This window comes from Balaenoptera physalus (assembly GCF_965194825.1).
Source record: "Balaenoptera physalus genome assembly, chromosome: 1".
NCBI classification, from domain to species: domain Eukaryota; kingdom Metazoa; phylum Chordata; class Mammalia; order Artiodactyla; family Balaenopteridae; genus Balaenoptera; species Balaenoptera physalus.
Genome location: NC_138882.1, coordinates 154,211,868 through 154,239,495, shown reverse-complemented (window position 1 = coordinate 154,239,495; position 27,628 = coordinate 154,211,868). Strand labels below are relative to the sequence as shown.

Below are 27,628 nucleotides of genomic sequence, written 5' to 3'. Positions count from 1 at the left end.
TTAATTTTGAATATGACAAATGTCAGTAGATATAATCCACATAAACCAAAGCTCTTTGGCGTCTTGATGACTTTAAGAGTACAAAAGGATCCTGAGACCAAAAAGTTGTGAACTGCTGGAGTATGCAATGTGTACAGATGAAACCAATTTTCATAAATAATAATGGCAATTATTTGAAATAATTGAGAAGCCTCCAAAGCACATTCTTCTATGAAGTTTGAGAATCTTCTCAATGTTTCCTCTTACATAATTTCCTTACAAACAAATTAAAAGGAAATACCAAAACAATGTGCAAAAGACAACTCCTGTAAACCATCATAATTGATCACTGGCTATCTCTGACAAGTATTATTATTATTTTAGGCTTGGTCCTCAGGGTGTTTATTAGGCCCTTCTCAGTAATGCTTTCTCTAAACATATGGATTAGTTCTTAAAAGTATTTTTATTTTGTAGCCAAATTTTAGCCTTTTCCCAAATACACACTTGTAGCCTGTCTTTATTCCTCACTGTTAATGACACATTAAGACATTTAAAAAGTATTGAACAAGAATTTAGGAGACCAGGTTATGGGACCTTGAGCCAGTCATCAGGAGAATTAACATTGTCTTTTGTAAAATATGGGAGCAACCCACATGAATGACCTCTGAGATTCCTTCCAACTCTAATGGACTGTGATCTTAATAAGTCACTAAGAAAATTCAGTTCAGTCCCCTGCAGGATCCTCACCCTGCATGTGACACACTTAGTAACACAAACTCACAGTTCTGAAAGTATAGCTTTACTATATGTATCTTTAAAAAATCAGTTTGTAAAATACAATTCCCTTGTGTTTCATAAAGAACATTAATAAAAGAAAGTTTTTTTACAACCATGTTTTCAAGCTTGTCATCATCCTGATACCAGCATAATTAATTCCATCCAGGTTTGGGAATGCTACTGGGCACCAGCATTGAATACAATCAACACAGTATGAAGAATACATAGGGGCTTCCCTGGTGGCGCAGTGGTTAAGAATCTGCCTGCCAGTGCAGGGGACACGGGTTCGATCCCTGGTCTGCGAAGATCCCACATGCCGCGGAGCAACTAAGCCTGCGTGCCACAACTACTGAAGCCCGTGCGCTTAGAGCCCCTGCTCCACAACAAGAGAAGACACTGCAATGAAAAGCTCCCGCACTGCAACGAAGAGCAGCCCCCGCTCGCCACAACTAGAGAAAGCCTGCGCACAGCAACAAAGACCCAACGCAGCCAATAAATAAATAAATAATAAAAAAAGAAATAATGTTTTAAAAAAAAGAATATGTATATACATACCACATATACACACACACACACAATCACTAAGTATTGCTTTATTGAGGTATAACTGACCTACAATAACTAAACATATTTTGAAGAGTATCATTTGATAAGTTTTGAAATACGTATATTTACCGATGAAACCACTCAGTAGTTTTAAAAATATTTTTTAACTAATTGCTATTATTGAGAGTTTAATATGTATTGTTATTGTGCAAATTGCTTTATATGCATTACTCCACTTAGTTCTCACAATAACCCTGCCAGATAGGTATTATTATAATCTCCTTTTTAAAGATGAGGATACTAAGCCTTACATAGATTAAGAAGCTTGCCCAAGGTCATACAGGTACTCAGTAGGAAACCAAAATTAAACTTAGGCAGTCTTATCTCAGAGCCATTTAAAAAGAATTCAATCAAACAACTATTAAGGCCCTACTATATGTTGTCTTATGGTCTGATAAACAATAATTAGTTTCTTTGGCTTAATTAAAACAGCTACTCCTAGATACAATCAATTTGCCAGGTACTATATATTAAGTGCTTAACATATGTCTACCCTACATGATGATCCTACAAATTAAAGACAATCATGATTGTATAAATCATAAAACAGCCTTAGAGAGGTAGAATAATTTATGTAAGATCAAACAACCACTAAGTGGCAAAGCAGATTTTACTCCAAAGGCCATGGAGTTTTCAACTACATCATGTTTCTGAGCAACACAAAACCTTTTTACGGAGCCCCGAAGATGACTGCTGGATCACCCCTTTAAAATTTTCAGAAGCTCACTGCTTAGCTAGACAGGTTATTAAGGTAGTTTTAAGCAAAACTGAATCACGAGGCTGAAGTTTCATTTACTGCCAACCAGAGTGCAAATCAAAAAAGCTTATTTATTCACAATTCAAGCTTTTTTTTTTTTTTTTTTAAATCACTTATGTGCTAGAAAAGTCACAGAGCTTTTAATTTGTGGCAGGTTGAAGCAAGCTTATTAAGAATGTTAGTTACCAAGTGCACCTCCACTTGTCTGGACTAGCCCACTGTCACATTCTTGTAGCAGGGTTAAATAGCAGTTTAGTCACCTCATAAAAAAACACACTGTTAAAAAGGAAGTGACTAATAATAATCTGGAACCAATAGAATATCATAAGAGATGTATAAGTCAAGATCAATTATCTACAAAACTCCTGTGTAAATAGCTAAAAAACTGTGTCCTCTGTCTGGCCTTGCTGTGTTATAGTGCCCAATTGATTTGGCAAGTTGGTAAGGTTTAATGAAATAAACCAACAGTAACACATTCTGAGGGTTTTTGGTATGTACATAAACATGAATGTTATCATACAAGAAAGCAGAGTTGGAAGAAACAAGGACGGCTTCCTACAGATGGCTTCATTTTAGACTCGTAAGATACTAGAGTCAGAAGGGTCCTTAGAATTCATCAGTTGTTGGCATCCCAGGTAGGAGACCACAGATCTTGAAGCCTTAACTGAGTTAAGCGCTGCTGCCATACCCTCCCTGTAAGCTTCCCCAGCTCCATTCCAAGCTAGCATTGAGAATCTCCAGAGGGAAATGTATCAGCAGCCTATTCTTAAAACTTATTCTATCAGGAGTCCCATCGTCCTCAACAGATTCCAAATGAAAGGCAGTTTCTTCTCACAAGATCTAGTCTAATGCTCGCATTTAACAGGAGAGAAACTGAGATGTAGAGAGGTAAAATTGTTTGCCCCAAGTCACATATCTGCTTAATGATAGCATAAACATATTCTCTTGACTCGTATCCTACATCTTTCTACTAAATAATGTTAACTGTGTTCTTCAGGTGTTATAGTTAGTTGTAAAGTAATAACTATCTTGATTTAATTACCTCAAATTTCTAAAAAATTTTAGGAAATATATATGAAAATAATCAAAAATGCTTCTGACTTGTTCTTTGTTTCTTTCTTTTAATCTGCTGGGGAGCTTCAGAACAAGGAGAATCACCTGATGCTACTTTTCCACATTATGATTGCCCACCTTCATGCTTCTCTGCACTTGGTCCAACATTACCTTGAGTTCTTTCTACGAAAAAAAAAGGATGCTCAACACAAAAGTTTTTAAAAAAATCTTCTATTGCATCCTAGCCCTTAAAACCAGATTACACCATAGGGAGATAAAAAGTTGCCAATGCAACAGAATTAGATGTATTCTTATAAACAGATGTATTTTTATAAACTAAATATATAGATAATAACAGCATCCTTGAATCCTACTATTTATTGATTCTAATGAGTACACTTAGAAGAGCATCTGAAATACTTCAGAATACTAGAATACTACTGAAGAGCATTAAATTATGCAAGAAATACTGCCCTATTAGACCAGCCTGATGCTGCCTAGTGGCATAGTCTTTCCCACACCTATTTAGCAAAAATGGTCAGGTTTACTTGCATAAAGATAGTAGCACAGGCAAGCAGACAAGTTGTTATTTGCAAGGCAACTTTAAACTGAAGAAGCTATTTCAACTGAATCAAGAGTTCTGTTTTAAAGTCAACCATTTTGCACAGAGGCCAATTATCCATGTTGCGAATTAAAATGGTACTGGTTTCTCAATTTCTGTCTCTACTGCTTTATGTTATTTAATTGCTTATGAGCACCCTCTGGTGGAGGGCAGAAGAGAGAAAATAAGATATTAAATATATTGCTTCTAACCCACAAGACTGGTGAGGGGGAGAAAGTAATCTGAAACACGTGCAGATTTCTCTTGACTTTGCCCTTCTTCTCTATAATTACTTCATAATTTAAAGCTATTTGCTGAATAAGCTATACTAACCATATCGTTACTCAGAGTCTATAACTTAGTCATTCAATAAACATTTATTAAGTTTCTATTATATGCCAGGTACTTGGATGCAGATAACCTGGCCTAGGATCCTAGTTTTGATATTTAATGTCATTTCCCAGGTAAGTCGCTTGACCTCGTAAGATTTCGTCATATGAGAAATAAGAATAATATCTTGGTTGACAACATTAAAAGATGATAAATAAAAAGGTGCCTAGAATAGTGGACTTAGTTAATTTTGCAATTTGAAACACACACACACACACACACAACTTAATATTTGGCTCTTTGACAGAAGGAAGGACTATCATATAGGTGTTTCCAGATGCAATGCACAATTATTTGTCTTTTAAGAAATTTAAGCCTACTCACAGATATAGGGAACAAGCCAGTGGTTACCAATGGGGAGGGGGAGGGGTGATTTAGGGGTGGGGAAGTGAGAGATACAACCTACTGGGTGTAAGATAGGCTCAAGGATGTACTGTACAATGCATGCAATATAGCCACTATTTTGTTTTGTAATAACTGTGAATGGAAAGTAACCTTTAAAATTGTATAAAAATTAAAAAAAAATTTTTTTTAAAGAATTTAAGCCTAGATGCCAATATTGGTATTGGTTAAGTGTTTATTGGTATAAGTTAAGTGTTTTATACCTTATGTTTTATACCTTATTGGTATAAGTTAAGTGTTTTACACCTTATGTCAACTACATTTAACTTAGTTAAATATGTATTCTGAAACATACACAGAGCAACCAAATACATTACTTAATCTTTTCCACACCAAAGACATCCAGATGTTGACCAATATTTAGTAAAATATTTTTTTCCTAGGTGAACAAAGTTTATTTAGATGTTTCTCATCTCTTCTCAAGAGCTTATATGACATTCTTGTAAGTGTCACCCAGTGGAGAGTATGTTTATTTAGATATATTTTGGCTCTCAGTTTGTCTAAGAGCTCATCTCTGACATTCACTCTCTGCTTACGACTGGGATTTTTAAAAGTATATCTTATAAGTGATGTCCAAAAGTGGAACTTTCTACAAGTTTGCCATTTAACTCCTATGAGGTGAACTTAACCGAGACTGAGAGATAGGAAAACAGATTATTGGGGGTACAGAAAAGTCACTGCTGCAGTGATTTTAGGAGACCAGTTAAGCCTACTGAGAACTTTCAGCTTAAATACACTTAACGAGCCTATAAGCTACTTCTCTTCTGTCACCACCATTAGAGCAAAGCAAGTATTGTTCTTTTATGTCTTAAGGCTGCATGGTGCCTTTTTATGACTTTCTCCCATCAGTGCTGCCTGTGATATGATTCCACGTGTTTAAAAATATTTGTGGCTAATATATGGAAAGAGCACTGTACATAGATAAAAGGACCTGGGTAAAAATCCTAAATCTGCCTCTTACTAAAGTGATTTCTGGACTTCCCTGGTGACACAGTGGTTAAGAATCCGCCTGCCAATGCAGGGCACATGGGTTCGATCCCTGGTCTGGGAAGATCCCACATGCCACGGAGCAACTAAGCCCGTGCACCACAACTACTGAGACTGCACTCTAGAGCCCACAAGCCACAACTACTGAAGCCCACGCACCTACAGCCTGTGATCCGCGACGAGAGAAGCCACTGCAATGAGAAGCCCGCGCACCACAACGAAAAATAGCCCCTGCTCACCACAACTAGAGAAAACCCGCGCACAGCAACAAAGACCCAATGCAGCCAAAAATAAGTAAATTAAAAAAAATAAAATGATCTCCAAATTCTTTTCTCTCACTCTGAACCAACTTTTCAAGGCTGTAACATGGCCTACCTTTCCAGCTGTTATCCTTCACTAATTTTTATACTGTATGCAGGCTTGTTTGCTCATTGATCCAAAAATATGCCTTGCACTTGTCTACTCCCGGGCTTTTGCTCATGCCACTACTCTCGCCTGGGTTCCTCTCCCCATTCTTCTCCACCTGTCCACTTCATAGGTTTGTTAGGATTATTTGAGAAAAGTAAGTAAAAGCACTTCTTTAAAACTCAGCTCGATCTCCTCATGAAAACCTTCTATAACCTCCCCAACCTCTAAATAGTTTCTGTTCTCTAAAACACCCGGTGTCTTTTGGTAGTCAGTCATACCTAGTGACACTTTGACAAATCTTCCACAAACAAACATCTTTCAGTCAGCTTGTTACTTGAGGGGTGTACCAGAATCACAGTGGGAGCTGGGTAAAAGGAGACAGTGGAGATTTTAGAGACAGAGGTCTTACACGGGTAGGTCAGGGCCTGGGTTGAAGGCACTGAAGCCTGGTTCAGGAATTGGACTCAACCGAGTGGAAAAGCCAAATATCTAGGGATCAAAACTCTGCCACTCTACATTGGTGGAAGTCTGCCCAGGGCACAGCCCTGTGTGATATTTCTGTCACTGGGGAAGAGGCTGTCCCAAGAAAGGCAGTGACACTGCTTCAGTGGGTATAATAGATCAGGAACCTGCTGTTTTAGAAGGTGAGGGAGTAAGGGAATATCCTACTGAATAAGGAAGGAATCTCATCCCCAAAACGTACCCTATGTCTCCTGAATCATTTGTACAGGTGACAAGGAAATTTCTAGAAAAAAGTGTGTCACTGTAAGGCAAATTCTTTGGTAATCAGGTGTCACTATATTTGCTTGGAGAGGTATATAAGCAGAGTGATTATGAACTTGACTCCAAAGCTACACTGCCAGTGTTTGAAATCCTAGCTCTGTATGACTCTGGATAACTCTCCTATCTTCTCAGTGCCTCAATTCCCTCCTCTGTAAAGTTTCTACGTCAAAATACTGTTGTGAGACAAACTAGTGAACATAACAAAAAAAGGAGACTCACAGATACAGAGAACCAGTGGTCACTCGTTGTGGGGGGTAGGGGGAGGAACAAACTATCAGGTGTAAGATGGGCTCAAGAATGTACTGTACAACATGGGGAATATAACCAGTATTTTGTAATAACTGTAAACGGAAAGCAACCATAACAAATTGTATAAAAATTAAAAAATAAAAACATTTTAAAAAGTTGTGAGGATTATCATTTATATGTATATATTACATATATGTAGATAGATATAGGTAAAGATATATATAGATATTTGGTTGATGGTAAGGATTTTGCTATATAATTCTGAGGAAAAGACAAACAGATGGTACTAAATTTATTTTAAGTAAAGTACAAAATATACTATTCATTCACTTAAATAATCGTTTCCGAGCATCTACTATGTGTCAAGAACTCAGCTGAGCGCCAAGGACACGGCCAACAGTGAACAGAGTTTCTACTTTGATGAAGTTAATAGCTTTCTAGGCTACAGGTTTGTGAATGAATTGAAGACCATGTTAGCTCTATTTTATTCTGCTATACCTAATCCTTGTTATCCCCTAAATGAGAATGCACTTGGCCTAGTTTGCTACAGTCCCATTCTACAGAAAAGAAAAATGAAGCTCATATTTTCACACAAGATCTCAGAGCTAATAAACACAGCAGAGTCACGACTAACATATGTTGACTCCTAGCTTTTTTAAAACATGACATCACCTCCACTTTAAATGTGAGCCAACCTGGCGATCTTGTTAAGCCTCTGATACATTGGGTGGAGGATAATGGTAAAGGTGAATTATGAAAAAATTTTAAAAGTCTCTAGATGTCATTAGGTCACCTGAAATCATAACTCTAGAAAGGCAATGAAAGAAAGACAGCAACTTACGCTGCAAAATCTCATCTGTTTCTTTGCACAGTTAGCTTCTATAGACTGGAAATTTATAAAGAAAAATCATACTATAACTTTTCTATAGCTTCTATAGACTGGAAATTTATAAAGAAAAATCATACTATAACTTTCCTATACTTTTTTTTTTTAAGGACATTGTGATTTATTAGCACACCCATGACGGGGTACAGGAGTGGTAATACATGTGCCACAGATTTACCATCTCTGTTTTCTGGAAGAAGTTCTTTCAAACCAACCTCACAAATTTCAAGAGACACTTTCTTAATAAAACCCTCTGTGCAAAAGTTCTTAGAAACCCATTCTTCCGTCACCGTCAAGTATTACATTATATTTTATATATAGTAACTTTTATACACTTCTCTTTCATTTTTCAGTCCAACAAATTTTAGATGTGAATAAAAACTACAGAGAAAATCATTAATTGAAATCCAAAGAAACATCATTATGGAATATATAAGTTAGAAACAAGAAAGACTAAACAGGACCGGGAATCAAACTGGCAGTAGGAAAGCTTAAAACAATCATGGTTTAAAAAAAGAAGAAAGAAGATATGAAAGCAATCAAATAATAGTTATGACAAAGAAAATTATCCAGCATAATTTTCCAACTTCTGTTGCAAAGTCTCATCTGTTTCTCTGCACAGTTAGCTTCTGTAGACTGGAAATTTATAAAGAAAAATCACACTATAACTTTTCTATACTTCTTAGGTTAGGTAAACACAGTCATTATGTCATTTGAATTATTTTTTAAGTAAACTAAAGTCTACTTTAAAAATACCACTGTCAAAGAAAATGACAATGGATGGTGCTTGAAGAACAGATTGAAAAAGATTTATCAAATCTTCCCTGGGTCCTACTCCACTCAAGAAGTATAGTGCTGATATACCTCTCCAAGTAAGCATATGCAGCAGTGTTGATATGATGACTTGCATTTCATTCAGCTCATTCATATATATTATTCTGTTTTATATGGGCAAGTCCAATATACTGAACACCTCTCAAAGTATATGAAAACCAAGCTTTCAAGCTTTTTTTGTGCTAATTGTGAAAGTATCCTTTCCCAGAAGATAATTTTCTATAGACAATTTGAGATTTCACACCATAATGGCTTACCAAAACAGGAAGCATGAAAAAATAAGGTTGTTACCAAAACTACCACTAAAAAAAAAACCAAAAAGAAACCATGTGCTAACCTAAAAAACAAATGCATGTCTTCCAGAAATTTATATTTCATGATAATAATTATTGTTATTGTTTAATTAGGCTCCATGAAATTACCTCTTGAAAGGTATTCAGCAGTTTATGTTCAATGGGTGAAAAATCTATCTTGGGTCCAGTGTGTTCAGGTTATAAAAGCACCAGTGCTTATTTTATCTCCCCACAAAGTGTTGCTGAGATAATTACTGCTGACAGCTTTATTCAAGGTTCATTTCACTTTTTCTGCTAGTTTTCTCTGGTTAGAAGTTCAACAGAGCCCATGGGAAGCCACACCCCTCACACCTGTTAGGCTTCTTCATGTTACGGAGGGCCAGTATGGACATGTCACTTCAAATTAGCATTGTACCAGGGCGCTAACTGTGACAATTACTTATCACAGGTTTAACTAAAAAAAAAAAAAAAGTTTCTAATTCAACCACAAAAACAGTGTCACAGAATGTAATTTAAACCTGTAAAAGCAGGTTGCATAAAAAACATTCAGAGAGCAGCAGCAAAGGTTCCCAGGGTCGAGCTTTGTGCTGTATCTGAATTATGCAGGAATGCTCTGCAACTGAACATTTCCTTTAAAACAAAACCAAACCAAAAAGGTAAACAAGGAAAAGCCAGCAATTATATTTTAACAGCAAGCAATGGTGATGAGTGGGCCTAAGTTTTCTTCATGTTTCTCTCCCAAGCCTGAATATTTTATTCATTTTGCTAATTCTTTTGTGTCACGTAACTAAATCAATATTGAAATTTCCAGCTAAAGCAAAGCAGCTACTTCTAGATTTACCAAAGGAAAGACAAAGCTCTAGAACTTGGCAGGAAAGAACACTCTCTCCAAATATTTGTTTTTTTTCCACTTGCAAACCAGAAAATTATCATTAGAGAGGGCAGACGTTAACTCAAAAAGAAAAAGGAAAAACCTCACACTTCTTAAATGTGTTTCAAGCTGGTTATTATAAGTCTCTCTGTTTCAAGTGCAAAACAATCTCAGAATTAGGCCACCTCTAAAAGACCTGGGATGGCTGGAGGTGGTTAACACGGACTGCTGTGAGGCTAATTGTGGATCCTGAGGTAATTACTCTCTCCTGACAGGGGATTTTAAAAATAAATAAAATGGTCATTTACTCAGTTTTTACTTCAATTTGGACTTAAGGAAACACCACATGATGATGGCTAAGCTCTGGACACTTCATTATTTTTTGCTGTTATTTAGATGAAGCAAATCTGGGAAATAAGTATGTCCACATCATAATCAGTGCTAACGTGTGCTAACAAAACAACAGCGAATGGCTCTGTACTTGCCACAGCGCGTGCACGATTTGATTCACAAATGCCCAGTGTCTGTTACCTGGGCAGAGTTAAAAGGGATTCAGTGTTGCTTCTCACACACATACACGCACCCACACACGCATGCATGCACGCATATAAACATCAACAACCTGGCTGGAGAATGCAAGCCAAAGCTCGTGGAGACTTCTTTGGAAAAGAATCTGGAAGCATTAAACACTCATGAAAAGCAAGGGACAAAATAACGATGCTGAGCAGGAATTCAACAGAAGAAATCAGTTGCTAATTTTTAGGAAATCACATCTATTGGTGAATCCATAGTAATTTTGGTATGGCAACATAATTTCAATATCTTAACAGTTCCAGAAATTTAAAAACCATCATATACATGAATGATGCAGTAGAAGTACAGAATTTTTCTCAATCCGAAATACAGAAGGGGTATCTTATGCAGAAAAAAAAACCCCAAAAAACTCATATTTTTCTTCATTTTTCTAACATTTGGAAAGTCATTTATTAACAAAAGCATATGAAGTCAATGTAGGAAATATTGATCATAAGAACCCAAGATCTTATAAAAACAAGCCCTTTGCCTTATTCTATAATCACAACATATTCACAGAGAATCAAGACAAAATCTTTGGTTAGAAAGGTGTTTTTTACCTCAAGCTGGGTGCTCATTTTAAGTCTGATGAAGAGGTACTGTTAGTGGAAAAACCTCATTATTTCAGAGAGCTACTGTATTAATCAATGGTGGCTTCAGCTCATCATAATCACAGAACCTTCAAATCTACAAGGATACATCTCAAGCCTGTTTTGTATGTATAAAGAGTACCAACCAGCCATTTGGCACATATCTAGTCAATAGTGGGATGCCATTTACCCCACAACACTGTGGAACTCTTTGGACAGCAAACATAGGAGCTCTGAGTATTTTTCCAGCAGCATCTAATTCCTTGGTAAACTCAGGCAGTTATGCTAACAGCTTTGGTCTCGGCACATGGACATAATGCTGCTGGGCATCTTGGCATGGGTTTTCCTCCTGGGAAAAATAGAGTCTGAATTAACTACACAAAGTTAGGCACAGCAGCATAAGTGGGTGCTATCTAGAAACTAGAAAGAACTTCACCTTTCTAGTTAATCCATGCCTGGCCCATCCAAGCCACGTGATTTTTCTCCTTCTGTTCAACTCCTATACCCTTATTGTGAACCTCTAGAATTCTTGGTTTGTGGTCCTTTTAACTTTGCTTGTGTCTGTGTTTAGGTCCTAAAGTCCTTCAGGACACAGCTTGGATCTTATATTCTCATTTTTAGCTCCCATAGGGCTTAGTAGGTTGCTTTGATGGGCCAGCCACATAATAAATGTTTACTGCTTTAATTTAAATGGGTACTTTCCTAGACAAAATAAAATACAAAAGATACTTGTAATTTTCTAGAGGAATACATAATCTACCTGGGGAGGGGGTTGTGCCTGGAAATTATTCCAAAGTGAGGTTAAGAAATACTAAAAACTATCATCAGAGTACTATTTTATTGACCTCTGGGTTTGAGTGAAAAGTATAAGGCTCAAAAGGATTCTGACATAAGATAGGTTAAATTTAATTCAGTAGTCACTGATGACTTGAAACAACTAGTCAAAATAAGTAAAATACAGACCACTCAAATTCAACATCAATATAATTTGAACTTACACATTTTCATTTTTTGAAAGGCACATTAGTTTCATTTCATATTTAATGTTTCTCTATAATTATCTTTCCATTCTAATATATTTCATCTCTGTGTACTACACAAGAATTAGGGTAATTCAAATGTCATTTAAACTCTACTTTGTAAGACATGATGGCTCTCAAATTTATGAGGATGCATAATATAGCTAATAAAAATGTTTTCAGATTGGTAGAGAAACTATCCAGTAATGTATACTATACATCAAAATACTCTAACACATTTTAAATAATGTCTCATATAAAAATAATAGTATACCAGCATTATTTTACTATTATATTTTTTAGGACTCACACTCAGATAAATACAAGAACCAATAAGTAATCCCTCTGTTATACATGTGTATATGTTTACTTACTGGTTCACTGGTTCTTGTACACAAACAAGCTGACACACACACACACACACACACACACCAAGAATAATATTTTGTATTAAAGAAAATAGGAAAATCCTCAAATTCAATAATCTTTAAAAAAATATTTGACACATGATAAAATAATGCTCCTTTCCTGAGTCAAGCATGTCTTCTGTGCGCAGATTCATACCTGTAGCACTTATTTATGTCAATGCCAAAAAAATTATTGTAAAATGAAACTGTGCTAAAGTGTTAATTCTCCAAAACAGACAGTAATCATTTTTGTGTGCTAATTATAAGTCCTAATTTTCAAAAAACTAATCAACATGTAACTTTGAGCTAAATAAATTTACTGAAAAGCACTATAGTTAAAAAAAAAAAAAAAGAACCTTTAATGTGAGTATAACAAAACTAAAAAGTAAACATTTTTCTCCAGAGGCTAGGAATAAATCATTTTATACAAATTATTTTGAGCAACATATAGTAAAAATGTTAGAAATACTCCCTGAAAAACCAAACAAAACAAAATCTCTAGAGATTGCTCAGCAAAATGAAAGCAAGAAATGATCTGAGAATTAAGGAAAGTTTTATTTTTTAAAGAACACTAGTAAGGTTGTCATTCAGGAGTTTTTTATTATTTGAAATTTACCTACTTTTAGTTGATCCATTTCATTTGTTGAAGATTTATGTATTAGAATTGTATACAGCATTGGAAAAGTTTAGAGTTAAGGGAAACCTTGGAGTCGAGGGTAGGGAAGATGATGGAAAGGGAAAGGATTCCAATATTTACTGAGCAACTAGTATGCACTAGACACTTTAAATTCATCTCCCCACTCTCCATTAACATAAGGGCTCTATGAGGTAGGTATTATTAGCCCCGTCTATGAGGTAGGTATTATTAGCCCCTTCTTAGAAACAGAAGTCCTAAGAGGTTATATGCTCCTGATAGGGTTGAGATTTAATTTTAATTAAAGATGTTCTGATTCTAGAATCTATATCTGTTCACTCATATGAAAGAAACTAACTTTTATTCAGCAAAGCAATCCATATTCATGAACTCATTTAATCCTAAAACTGTTAATATTGCCACATGACAGATGAGGAAAACACAGGCTTAGCAAAATTAGTAAATATGTCTAAAGCTACTTTACGATCTATTATACATGGTCACATGCATATTTTCTAATATAAATCATTTGTCTGCTAAGAAAACCAACATTCAGAGGATTTATATGACTTTTCCAAAGTCAAAAAGGTGGCAAGTTACAGAGGGAAGACTATGAGGGAGGTCTACCGGTTTCTATACACCACACTTTTTCCATTCTTTGTCATTCAAGATACACATTTCACCAAAACTTAATCCAAGAGCCTCCTAAATGATGTCATATAAACTCTTCTCCAGCAAAAAAGACATTCAAAGCTATGTGACAAGACCAAAATAATGTTACCCAAACTTGACCTTCTCCAACTTCCTAACACTAAAACCTTTACCCAGTTATGGCCTGGGAGAAAATAATACCATGCTGTAGCCAGTCTTTGGTGAAGTCTGCTAGGAAAGAAGGATAATGAAAGTATCTCCTTGCTTTGCTAACTCAGGAGGCATTCACCAAGGTTGGTTTCTTGGATCTTAATAACGAGTAGGCTGCCACTTTGGACACATACAGGAAGCTAAGGAACAAGTGGCAGTGATCAACTCTCTACTAGAGTTGGATATCTTTGGGGATACCATGAGGAGAGGGGAATTTGGCTCCCCTGGGGAGCCTTTGATAGTATCGCTGTGTATGTCTGGGAGCAGCGGTAGTCACAATTGGGCAAAACTGGGAGGTAGCCTAGAGCTTCTTCTACACTCTATCCCTGTTCCCCAAATCCTCTTCTAGGATCTGGTTCTCTCCTTCATCATCCTCGACTTGGTAACTCCATACTGTACCCTAGGCTCCATACCCTAGGCTCATTAATATTATCTTCTCCTATACCACGACCCTGTTGCTCTTACCATCTCCCAACTGTACTGAATCTTGTCTGTGTTGAGTTTCATCTCCTCAGTGCCTCAAGTATCAACTAACTCAATAGAGGCACCAAGCTTGAACCAGCCCATATCAAGTAAAGAGCACTTGAAAACTTGGCTAGATTTATATTCATTCATTTTAACTGTGTCATTTGAGGGACAACGTTCCACTTTGAATGTAATTTGGAAACTTTCAGAATTTTTGGCTTAGGTTAAAAAATTTCTTACAGATCAAAGCACAAATGGCATTGCACTGGTATAGCCAACCAGAAAGGCCAGGTGGCTCCATGGTAGGCATTCTGGTAGACAAGGCAGTCTAGTCCAGACTCCATGACCTTCTAACTTTCTAGTGTTCTTGCCAAAGTCCTTTACCTCTCTGACCCTCAGTTTCTTTACTTGTAAGAGAAAACAATAACCCTTCTGCCTGATTAAAAAGATTATGAAAGAACAATGAGTTAGTTCATGTGAAATGACTTTAAAAACTGAAAAACAGATGATTGATTTTATTCCTTCAACATTTGCTAGGCTCATCCTATGTACTATATAACATGAGCATTAGCATATCTTAAACTTTTTGTATGTGTTCACCTTGGTTACCTTATAAGACCTCAAAGTAAAACTCAAATGTCATATAGTAAGCAGATGTGCAATAAAAACATCAAACTGTTAAGTTGATCTTGATGACACAATAAGAACCCTAATGAGCTAAAGTCAAATGCACTGTAACTCCCCCCTCTATATAGCACCAGGATCCTGCAGCTGACCTCAGTCTTAATAACAATAATAGACGGAATCCACTATACAACATGAATTTGACCCTACGCATCTTCCCATACTTTAAAATCTGACCATTCCTCATTTCTCTTGGTCACTCTTCTCCTCTAATCACCCTGTCAGTAAATCTCAAGTATCTGCTATATGTCTATGGATAGAGAGATTAAAAAGAATAGTGTCCCTGCCTTTGAAGGGTTCACAATAAGTAGTGAAATGTACTTGCACATAAGAAGTGTAAATAACTAATTTTACCAATGTGGTTAAGTCCCTTAATATGTGCTTTGGGAAGAAATGTCTAACTTTGCCTGAGGACTTCAAGAGAAAATGTCACAAAGGCGTACCAGCTGAATCTTAAAAGGATGATATGATTAAGGAGTAGACCAAGAGGAGTACAAGCACCTTAGAAGAGAAGGAATATGATATCAGCAATGGCAAAATGGCAAGAAAGAAGGTAACACATCTAATAAACAAGTAGTTTAGTGTTGCTGGAGGGCAGGTAAGGTGGAAAAGGGTGAGGGAGACAGGTAGAAGGGAAAGCATAGGTCAGATCATGCAGAGTCATATATGCCCCATTAATGAGCTTAGATATCATCCTGTAAGCAATGGGAAACCACAGAGTGGTTTGAACTAAGGGAGTAATATGATGCAAATGCATTTAATAAAGATAACTATACTGAAGAAGGGAGGATGGACTAAGGGAAGCAAGAGAGGAAGGTCTGGAACAGGGAAACCAAGAGAAAATGATGAGAGTCTGAACTATGGCAGGAATGATGGAATGACTGTGGAACCAGATCAACAAACCAAAAGAATGAGAACTGAAGCCACAATAATTTTTGCCATTTGTTTGCATAATCTTAGTATCACAGCAAAATTTAATAATTTTAATCTTCAGTAGCAAGAATCTATCTGCTTGGGTATAGTAATACCAGTTCCTTACATTTCTTTAGTGAGCTGTATTTTAGGGTGTATTTCCACATATATTATCTTATTTGAACCTTACAACAATGTTGAATAGCTGTAAGAATTGGAAACCAATGCTCAGAAAGGTTTATTCATTCAACGAATATTTACTGAGCACCTTCTATCAGAAAGCATTAGTTATGCGAAGGTGAACAAAAATAGACATCTGTCCTTATGGAACTTAAGTTTATGTGGTAAATAATTACTTAAATAAAATATAAAATCACAACTGTGTTAAACACGATGAAAAAACGGCTTCCATGGAGAAGTGACTGAGTTGGAAGAACGAGTAAGAAATATACAGAAGAGACTGGAGGGAAGATGACTGTTCCAGGTAGCGACAACAGCATTTGCAAAGGCCCAATGATGGGAATTAGGAGAACTGACAGAAGACCAGTGTAGCTAAAGAAAAACAAGCAGTGTAATATAAACAAACACTAAAGAAGTAAGCAGGAATCAGACTATACAGTGCCTGGTAGGTTATGTTAAGAATCTTGGTCCTTATTTGGGAAGATTTAAACAGGGACGTTACTTGAGTAAATATATATTTTTTAAAAAAAGGATTATCCTGATGTAGTATGAAGAGTGGATTGAAGGGGAGTGAGAGTGGATATGGGAGCCCAGTTTGGAGTCTCTTGCAACAGTCCAGATTCAAAAAGTTGTTAGCTTATATTAGGGTGATGGCAGTGGGGATGGACAGCAGAGAATGAATGAGAGATATATAAGAGCTAATATTGACAGGAATTGATGATTTGGATACAGTCAGCAAGGGAGAGAGAGGTATCAAGAGTAGCTCCTATCTTGGCCTGTGGACTGGATAGGTGACGATGCTACTCATGGAATTAGGGAACTTCGGAAGCAAAGGTATGGCCAGGGAAGAACATGAATTCAACTTTGGATATGTTGAATTTAAGGTCCTTTGGGACCTCTAAGTGGAGAGGATAAGGCTCTTCTGGAGCTGACATGTCATGACTGGGTTAGAAATACAAATTTGTTAGTCACCATCACATGGGTGATAATTTAAACTGCAGGTGTGATGAGAATGCCAAGGAAGAATATACGAAGTAAGACAAAACGAGTAAATGGGGTTGAGCCCTAAGGAACTCCAATATTTAGTGACGGGGTAGAGAAGGATGAGCTTCCAAAGGAGACAGAAAAGGAAGGAGCACCACAAGGGAAGGGGAAAAACCAGGACAGTGTGGTATCCTGGGAGCCAAGGGAAGAGCATTTCAGGGAGGAGTTTTCAACAGGGTCCAATGCTGCTGAAACGTATTTAAAATAGCCCAGCGGTAGAAACTACCCAAAGGCCCCATCAACAGTAGAAGAGATGAATAATGTGGAATATCCACATAAAGAAATGAGAATGAATGAACTATAACTACATATAAGAATATGGATCAATCACATAAACATAAGGTTGAAAAAAAAGGAAGGAAGGAGGGAAGAAAGGAAATAAGGAAAGAACTAGACAAAGAATATATACTATATGGTTCCATTTATGTTTGGAACATACTATATGTTCCATTTATGGTTCCATATGTTTAAAACAAGGCAAAACTAATCTTTGGTCTTATCTCCTAGATAAAGGGGACATGAGAGGGTTTCTGGATGCTGGAAATGTTCTCCTTCTTAGTCTGGATGCTGGTTACCCTAAGGGTATTTACTTTATGAGAATTCATCAAGTTGTACATTTATGATTTGTACACTTTTATGACTAAATGTATTTCGATAGAAAGGTTTTTTTTTAATGCTGCTAAGAGGCCAAGTACAATGAGGTTTAGCAGTCATTGGTAACTGAAGAAAAGCTATTCTGGTGGAGAAACGGATTGAAGGCCAGAGTGGTGTGAGCTGAGGAATTAGTGGAAGAGAAAAAATAAAGATAGTAACTATAGATAACTCTTTTTAAATTTTGGCTGCAAAGAGGAAGACAAAGTAGCAGCTAAAGTCAGAGAAGATTTTTGTCTTTGTTTTTATTGCATGTATGTGTGTGTTTCTTTTAAGGTAAGAGGCTTTTCATGTTTAAATGTGGATAGAATATCTAGTTACTTTGAGATTAGTAAAAATACTAAAGAGATTATTGATGATGATAATTGATAATTATTAATAGTTCTGAGAATACAGAAGGGGATGGGGTACAGAGCATAGGTAGAGGAATGATCTTACTCAGCTTAGACTAGAAACAAGGTTTTCTGACCCTCAAATCCAGTGCTCTTTTTCTACACACGGTTATCTGATTTGAAAGTGTGGGTTTGGGCTAGTGGCAATATCCTAATGTTCAGTGTAAAGGAGTTTCTAATTTTTAATCCTGTCTCTGTGGCCTTGGACAAGGTTTTAAATAACTAGCCACAGTATTTTCCATGTTTAAAATGAGGATAACATTTAATATCACTTCTGGAGTTTTATGATCAATTAGTAAACTGTCAGCTAATATTGCTTTAGAGATGAAAAAGACTGGAATGATGATACCTTCTTCTTCATGGATGTTAAAAGCTTATGAGTAATTAAACAACTGTCTCCAGACCAATGAAACTAAAAGAAAAATAAAGAGAATTGGCAGGCATGGTGCCTACTGTGGTTATGCTTCACAGTAAATTGTAGAAAGATCCAGTTTCCATTTCATGTTTCATGAAAGTAGAATTATGGCCACAATGAATGTGGCATGTTCATCCTTGAGTTGCTCCACAGTGAACATTACAGCATGGTGAAGAACAAAGATGATGGATAGGCTTTCACAGATGTCCTGTCACTGATCTTCCTCTGCTATTATGAGAGGCATAGGGTAAGGCCATGAACTCTATTCTACTTGGGTTCAAATACCATTGCCACATTATGAGGTCATATAAATATGCCTCAGGTTGCTCATGTGTAAAATGAGCAAACAAAAACCCTTACCTCATGGGGTTGTTAGGCAGATTAAGTGAGTTATACTATCAAACATATATTGCTAAGACTAGTGCCTTGTATATGATAAGTATTTTTTAAGCACTATCTAATTTTATCATTATTTGCAGAGACACAGGTCTAAGATGAGCTTAAGGCAAAGGGACCAATCTTATGGGGATAAGACAGATTAAGGAAAATATCTGAATGTTCATAATAGGTAAAACTGGGGAACTATGCTAGGGAAGAAAAAATAAGAACCTGGAGTTTAAGGTCCATAAGGAAATCCCTATGGTACAGTGCAAAGAGGTAGCCTTTAAAGTAAAACCTGGGACAGGATCCCCTTCCCACACTTGTTATCTGCGTGTTGTTGGGCAAGTTACTAAACCACCCTAAGCTTGAGTTCCTTCACGTGCAAATATGGGGATAATAACATCTACCTTTCAGGATTGATTAATGGGAAGACTAGAGATAAAACATATCAAGGTCCAACAGAGTGCCTAAAAGAAAGCAGATAAACACATATTATTCCTGTTATTCCTGTTGTTATTAAAATAACCAAAATAATAATTATAGAAGTAAAGAGAAATGGTTAAATTTCATCTAGATTTTTTTTTAATTCATAGGTTCAAGTCACAGAAGTATTTCATATTGTGATGTCACATTGCAAAAGGCTAATTTTCATTAAATTATTTTGACTTTACAGTTATCTGAAAATAGATATACATCAAAGGCAAAAACTATGATGAAATTTTTGAGTTTCTGAATTCAGAGGATAGGTTGTCGTGTTAGTAAAAAGGACCAATCCCCTTAATATAATAACCATTTTATAGCATGGCGTCGCCACAGTTTTTGAGAGACTACATGCCCTTTTCCTCTATCCTATAGGTTTCATTACTTTGGTTTGTTTGCTTGCTTGTTTTGTGTTTTGTTTTAGTAAAATTTATAAACTGATATTTATGAGTTCTAAAATACTGTGGGAATGATATGGTCTTAAAGACCTTCTCAGTGGATGACTAAATTTTGAGAGAGACTCCTAAGTGTATAACCACAGCACAGAAAAGCACACGATATAATAATACAACTCTTACAAATTTCTCCATATCAAAACAAATGACTGATGATTAAGTTAAACCATAAGAAGTAAGGAATGCAATGAACATCACAGGGTAACACAGTGTTAGTAAAGGTCTACTAAATATCATTTGAAAATGTCATATTTGTTTGTCACTAGTCTGAAGGTTTGTCTGACTACAAATATTTGAATTTTATGAGAGTGAGTTTACATCTGCTTGAAATGAGCCTAAAAGGTTAGAAAGTAACAAAAAGTAGATCTCCCGCTTTTCAATTGCACAGCTAATCCAAGATAACCAATTAGATTTTTTAGGCCATATTTCTCTTCTGAGCCCTCATTCATGTGCTATCCATATGCTCGTTCATCTAGCATGGTTCACCAGCAATTCTGAAACAAGGGAACACATCCATTCTTTTTCATCTCTTCAGAATCTCAAGTTACTTCTCTATTCAGCTAGTTCTACTTGCTTCCTGTTTAACTGCAAATTACATTTAAATTTTAGGGGTAAGATATTTAAGTGCTTCATAACTCCCTTCAGATTTGCATGGTTTAATTTGGGTTAGTGTTCCTCTTCTTCATGGTGTTCTTTTTTGGCGTCTTTTCAATAATATCAACTACGCAGACAGTGGTTTCTTGCTCTCAAACTTTCCTATAATTACCCATTGTCACTGGAGTTCTCCTTCTTGCAGAATAACGACTATTAACTCTCCTAGCTTTAAGAGTCTATGGGAAAAACATGGCTTCTTAAGACATTTATATTTTTTCCAGGTAAGATTCCATTTTCTCCAGTTGTTTCTTGAAATGTACCCCCCGCGATCCACCATGCTCCATCATAGTGTTTTCTTCAGAATTTGAGGTACTTTATACAAGCTATTTATAAAATACTCATTTTTAATTATTCCACTGCTGAGAATACTAAAAAGAAATTACAATAACCCTGACTAAGAATGCTTCCTAATAAAGCTACCTGCCTCTAAACAACAAAATGTTAAAGCAATAGTTTCAAATGAGAAAATGATATATAGAAATGAAAGATAACTTCTAAACTTTGAGATGGAACAGCTAGCATGGTTCACCAAGCAATTTAGAAGTCAGGTGCATTTACTTATTGAGCAAGTGACTAACTACATCATCACAATAGCTTAAAATGTCCAAATTAATTTGTTACGTATGGTTATGAAACATGCATTGGCTCTTTAAAGTTTTATTTGTAGTATCAGTCCTGTATTTTCTAACCCGTCATAATTAATTCACTCCCCTTGCACTTTGAAATCTCCACAATAATAAGAACTTTATCAGGCTGGTGTTGGTATGAAGTGGCACAGCAAACCGAAATCCCACCGGGAGCAGTCCACAGACTTCTCTTCTAAGCAGCAAAAAGCTGTTATCATTTTCTGAATTACAGGAACTATAAAAGGACACTCTACTCAAGCTGCTGCTGAATGTCACCTGAAAAGCAATCACAAAAGGGCTCTGTCTTGGCTTATCTCTGAGCTCTGTCACTACGGCAACCAGCAGGGAATAAGTATCTGTGGGTCTATGAATTTCAGAATCCCATAAAAGCCAGGGCTAAAAAGGCATGTGCAGCCTCTCAGAGATTGACTGCATTAATACATTAGCAAATACTGTGAAACACTGGATAAATGTCAGCAATTATGGAAAAAGCATCTAATAACGATATTCGTTGCCTGTCAAACCCCCGTGAGGTTTGATATGTAACTGCCACTCAAAGTTGTCTGTAATTTTATCTCTTTTATACATCTGAATCCACAGCATTCAAATTTGTACTTTGAAAGTAATAAACTGTAAAGCAGTTCATTCCATGTTGATCACAACTGTCAACAAACATACAATGAAAGAACAAAAAAGACTTTCTTTGGCTGTGGGAACAATCAGTACCAACAATCTCTTGCGGATGTTTATCAAAAAAACACCCTTATATATTCTACATGTAGAATATTAAACAAAGTCATGATGTGGGGGCAGCAATTGATTTGACTATTGATTAAGTCACCTGGAGTTCAAAAGGCTACTTATCATGCATACATTTTCATTTTAAGCCTTCTCTTTGGGTTAGAAAATTCATAAGAATTTAGCCAATTAGACACAGTTGCAAACATCCCTTTTATTTGTACATCAAAAAATGCCATGGAATTTTTGTTAGCCAAAACAGGCTATCATGCTATCTTTACTACCTTTCTCAAATACAGAATTATGGGCAATTGATTATATCAAAACCCAAGGATCTAAAGCACAACTTAAGCTGGGAATACTACTCTTCAAATTCATATTTCAGTTGCTCAAGAAAATGACTTATTAAGAAATCTTATCACATATGTTACAGCTGTTCAAATGCAATAGACAGCATGTTAACTTGAAAACACAAATGCCAGAGATTAAGCACTGCACATTTGTATTATAAACAACCTTCCATTTCTCAGTTATAGAATAGGGTCAGGTACAAGAGTTCCAATAAGACCTTTCTCAGTTAACAGAGGAAAAGAGCTTGGTTTCTTGAAAAAGAGCAGGGGTGTCTCTGAAGAAAGCAATGATAGGTATTGCAATACTAGGCTAGCAGTTATTTATAGCAATTTAGTGCCAATCACTTGACTTTTTAGTGTTAAGTTTAATATAAATGCAAGAAACATATACTGAGTGTTTATTTTGTGCTGGGGCTATGCTAGGCACTTGAGACACAAAAATGAGTAAGACATGCTTACTACCCTCAAGGAGTTCATAGTCTCATAGAGGAAAGTGTATGTAAACAAGTTACCACAAGTACTCTTTCTAAGAGGTAGCTATTAGAAAAATGTGGTTTGAAGAAAATCTGAGGAAAATTTACAATAACAGATAGTAACTGTATTCCACTGTATACTATTTCTATCAAAAATTATTTATTTATAATCTATTACTTGGCTCAAATGAGATCATGTATATGAAATATGCTTTGTAAACTACAAATCACTATATGTCTCTTAATATACTCACCTACCACTATGTTAAGTAACTATGGGTACCAAAATAGAGTATTGCTGCTCATTCCCTGCCACCTTAATAATATGGCTACTATTCAAGAACACACACGCATATAGGCAAAAGTGCTACAGTGAAAATTTTAAATTCATTTATATTCAAAGACTCCTAAGTGCCAACTTAATAAAGGAAAATAAAGGCAAGGTTTGTTTCTCTGTTTCTGCCTCTTACTGAACAAGTAAAACTTCAAACCAGTATGAGTACCATTCTGGAAAAAATTAGACTGGATATTTTAAAATTGGAACTACTTTAAGCAACATGGAATACATAAGGACTAGCATGGCACAAGAGAAAGACATTGGCATCAGGGAGGGGGGCAGATTGAGAGCTGAATACTGGTTCTGCATTTCACCTTCTCATTTACCAGTTATGGTTTCAGATCAACATATTCATCCTAAACCGCTAGTTAAAATTAATTGAGGTCCAGTTACCTATAATAAAATGCACCCATTTTAAGTGTGCAGTTCAAGGAGTTTTGACATACACACACACACACACACACACACTCTTTTAACTACCACCACCACAATCAAAATTTCAAAAAGTTCTATCACTCCCCCAAATTCCCTTGTGTTATTATTTAGTTGTAAGACTTCTTTATATAACCTGGATAGAGGCCCTTTGTCAAATATATGTTTTGCAGATATTTTCTCCTAGTCTATGGCTTGCTCCCTCCCTTTTTTTCTAAATGGAGTCTTCTGAAGAGCAAAAGTTGCAAATTGTGACGAAGTCCGATTTATCAGGTTTTTTTTTTTCCTTTTATGGCAAGGGCTGTTAGTATCCTCTCTAAGAAATTTTTCATACTCTAAGGTTGTAGAAGATTTTCTCCTGTATTTTCTCCTACCAGTTTTACATCTGTAGCTTTTGCATTTAGGTCTATGATCCATTTTGAGATAATTTTTGTGTGTGGCATAAGGTAAAGGTTGAAGTTGTCCTTATTGATATCCAGTTGATTCATCACCATTTGTTTAAAAAAAAAAGACCATTCTCTCTCTCTGTTGCATTACTTTGGTATCTTGCACAAAATCAATTGACAACATGCATATAAATCTATATTTGAACGCTTTGTTTTATCCATTGATCTATATGTCTATCTTTGCACAAATACCACACTACCATGAATAATGCATTATATTTTGAAATCAGGCAGTGTAAGTCTTCCAACTTTGTTCTTTTTCAACATAGTTCTGGGAATTCTAGGTCCCTTACACTTCCATATAAATTTTAGAATTAACCTGTCAATTTCTACCCCAAAAGGGCTTACTAATTTTTTATTGGGATTGCAGTGTGAGAAGAACTACCACCTTAAAAATACTGTGTTCCAATCCATGACCATGATCTATTTCTCCATTTTTAAGGACTTTATTTTTTCATCAATTATTAGTAGTTTTCCAAAATGAAAAGCCAACCCACAGAATGGGAGAAAATACTTGCAAACGAAGCAACCAACAAATTAATTTCCAAAATATACAAACAGCTCATGCAGCTCAATATCAAAAAAACAAACAACCCAATCAAACAATCCAGTGGGTGGAAGATCTAAATAGACATTTCTCCAAAGAAGACATATGGATGTCCAAAAAGCACATGAAAAGATGTTCAACATCACTAATTATTAGAGAAATGCAAATCAAAACTACAATGAGGTATCACCTCACATTGGTCAGAATGGCCATCATCAAAAAATCTACCACAATAAATGTTGGAGAGGGTATGGAGAAAAGGGAACCCTCCTACACTGTTGGTAGGAATGAAAATCGGTACAGTCACTATGGAGAACTGTACAGAGGATCCTTAAAAGGCTAAAAATAGAGCTCCCATATGATCCTGCAATCCCACTCCTAGGCATATATCCAGAGAAAACCACAATTCAAAATGATACATGTACCCCAATGTTCATTGCAGCACTATTTACAACAGCCAGGATGTGGAAGCAACCTAACTGTCCATCAACAGAGGAATGGATAAAGAAGATGTGGTACATATATACAAGTCAGCCATAAAAAAGAACGAAATAATGCCATTTGCAGCAACATGGACGGACCTAGAGATTGTCATATTGAGTGAAGTAAGCCAGACAGAGAAAAACAAATATCATATGCTATCGCTTATATGTGGAATCTAAAAAAAATGATACAAATGAACTTATTTACAGAACAGAAATAGAGTCAGATGTAGAAAACAAACTTACGGTTACCAAGGGGGAAAAGAAAGGAGGAGGGATAAATTGGGAGATGGGGATTGACATATACACACTACTATATATAAAATAAATAACTAATAAGGACCTACTGTATAGCACAGGTAACTCTTCTCAATACTCTGCAATGACCTATATGGGAAAATAATCTAAAAAAGAGTGGATATATGTATATGTATACCTGTTTCACTTTGCTGTACAGCAGAAACTAACACAACATTGTAAATCAACTATATTCCAATAAAAATTTAAAAAATAAAATCACTTTCTGCAAAAAAAAAAGTAGTTTTCAGTGTACAGATCTTACACATATTTTGTTAGATTTATCCTTAAATATTTCATGTTTTTGGATGGAATCATGAATGGTACAATTTTTAAACATTCCATTTTCAAATGTTCTTTGGTGCTATATAGTAACACCCCCCCCTTTTTTTTGTATGGCAGTCTTGTAACCTGTGACCTTGGTAACTTCACTTGTCACTTTTAGTAGCTTTTTGTTGATTACATTGGATATACAAAGAAACAAACTACTAAACATTTTTTATAAAAATAAAGGTAACTTATGTAAATTACAAAAAATTATAAAATATGTAATTTAATTTTGTTTTGGTCAGAGAGAATACTCTTAATTTCAATCCTCTTAAAATTTACTGAGACTTTATGGTTCAGGCTATGGTCTACCTTGGGGAATGTACCATATGCACTTGAAAAGAATGTGTATTCTGCCATTGTTGAATAAAGTGTCTATAAACTTCAAATAGGTCAAGTTGGTTAAGAGTGTTGCTCAAATCTATATACTTATCTGTCATTTTCCTGTAAATTGCTGAGACAGGAATGTGAAACCTTTATAATTGTGGATTTGTTTATTCTTTTGGTCCTGTCAGGTTTACTTCACATATTTTGAAACTGTTATTGGGTACATACACATTTAAGGTCGTTATGTCTTCTTGAGGAGCTGTCCTAAAATTCTTTTTTTTATAATTTTATTTATTTATTTATCTATCTATCTATCTATTTATTTATTTATTATTTTTGGCTGCGTTGGGTCTTCGTTGCTGCGCGTGGGCTTTCTCTAGTTGCAGCGAGTGGGGGCTACTCTTCCTTGCGGTGCATGGGCTTCTCATTGCGGTGCATGGGCTCTAGGCGCGCAGGCTTCAGTAGCTGTGGCATGTGGACTCAGTCGTTGTGGCTTGCGGGCTCTAGAGCACAGGCTCAGTAGTTGTGGCACAAGGGCTTAGTTGTTTCGCGGCATGCGGGATCTTCCCGGACCAGGGCTCAAACCCATGTCCACTGCATTGGCAGGTGGATTCTTAACCACTGCGCCACCAGGGAAGCTCCTGTCCTAAATTTAATTATTATGAAATGTTTCTTTTTAGTCCTGGTAATATTCCTTGTTCTGTATTTTGTCTGATGTTAATATAGTTGTTACAGCTTCCTTACTTTTAGTGTTTGCCTGGTAAATTTTTCCCACTCATTATGTCTAACTTACCATTGTCATTATATTTAAAGTATATTTCTTATAGGCAGCATATAGTTGAGTCCTGCTGTTTAAAATTCATTTTGACAGTCTCTGCCCTTTAATGTGTAGACCATTTATATTTACTGTAATTATCAAAATGGTTGGATTTAAACCTACCACATCTTGCTATTTGCTTTGTACATATTTCACCTTTTCATTGTTCCTTTTTTCATTTTTCCCTGCCTGATTTTTGAATATTTTTTTAGTATTCCATTACATCTCTTTTAATGGCTTATTATCTATACATTTTTGCGTGTTTTCTTTTTAGTGGTTTCTCTAAGGTTTACAGTTTGCATTTTTAATATAATAGACTACCTTAAATTAATATGATACCATTTCATGTATAGGATAAGAACCCTACCACAGTATAATTCCATTCTGTCTTTTGTGCTATTGTCATGTATTTTACTTCTATATATGTTCAAAACTCCAGATTACTTGTTATTTTATCTTTAAACAGCTATCTTGTAAAGAAATTAAAAACATAAGGAAAAATGTCTTTTATATTTAACCACATTTTTACCATAACTAGCACTCTTCATCCTTCTGTATAGAGCCAAGTTTATTCTGATATCATTTTCCCTCTGCCTAAAGAACTTCAATATTTCTTGTAGTGCATATTTGCTGGGACCAAATTCTCTCAGTTTTTGTTTGTCTGAAAAAGTCTTTATCTTTCCTTCAGTCTTGAAAGATTATTTTCACCTGATATAGAAGTCTAAGTTGTCATTTTCAAAAACCTTTCAGTAGTTT

At 35.8% G+C, this 27,628-nt stretch overlaps 1 protein-coding gene across 3 annotated transcripts in view; it reads right to left on the bottom strand.

The window, feature by feature from the left end:
• FAF1 (Fas associated factor 1) overlaps positions 1 to 27,628 on the bottom strand; it is a 485,610-nt gene that overhangs the window by 171,967 nt on the left and 286,015 nt on the right. The gene's annotated exons all lie outside the window — the stretch shown is intronic.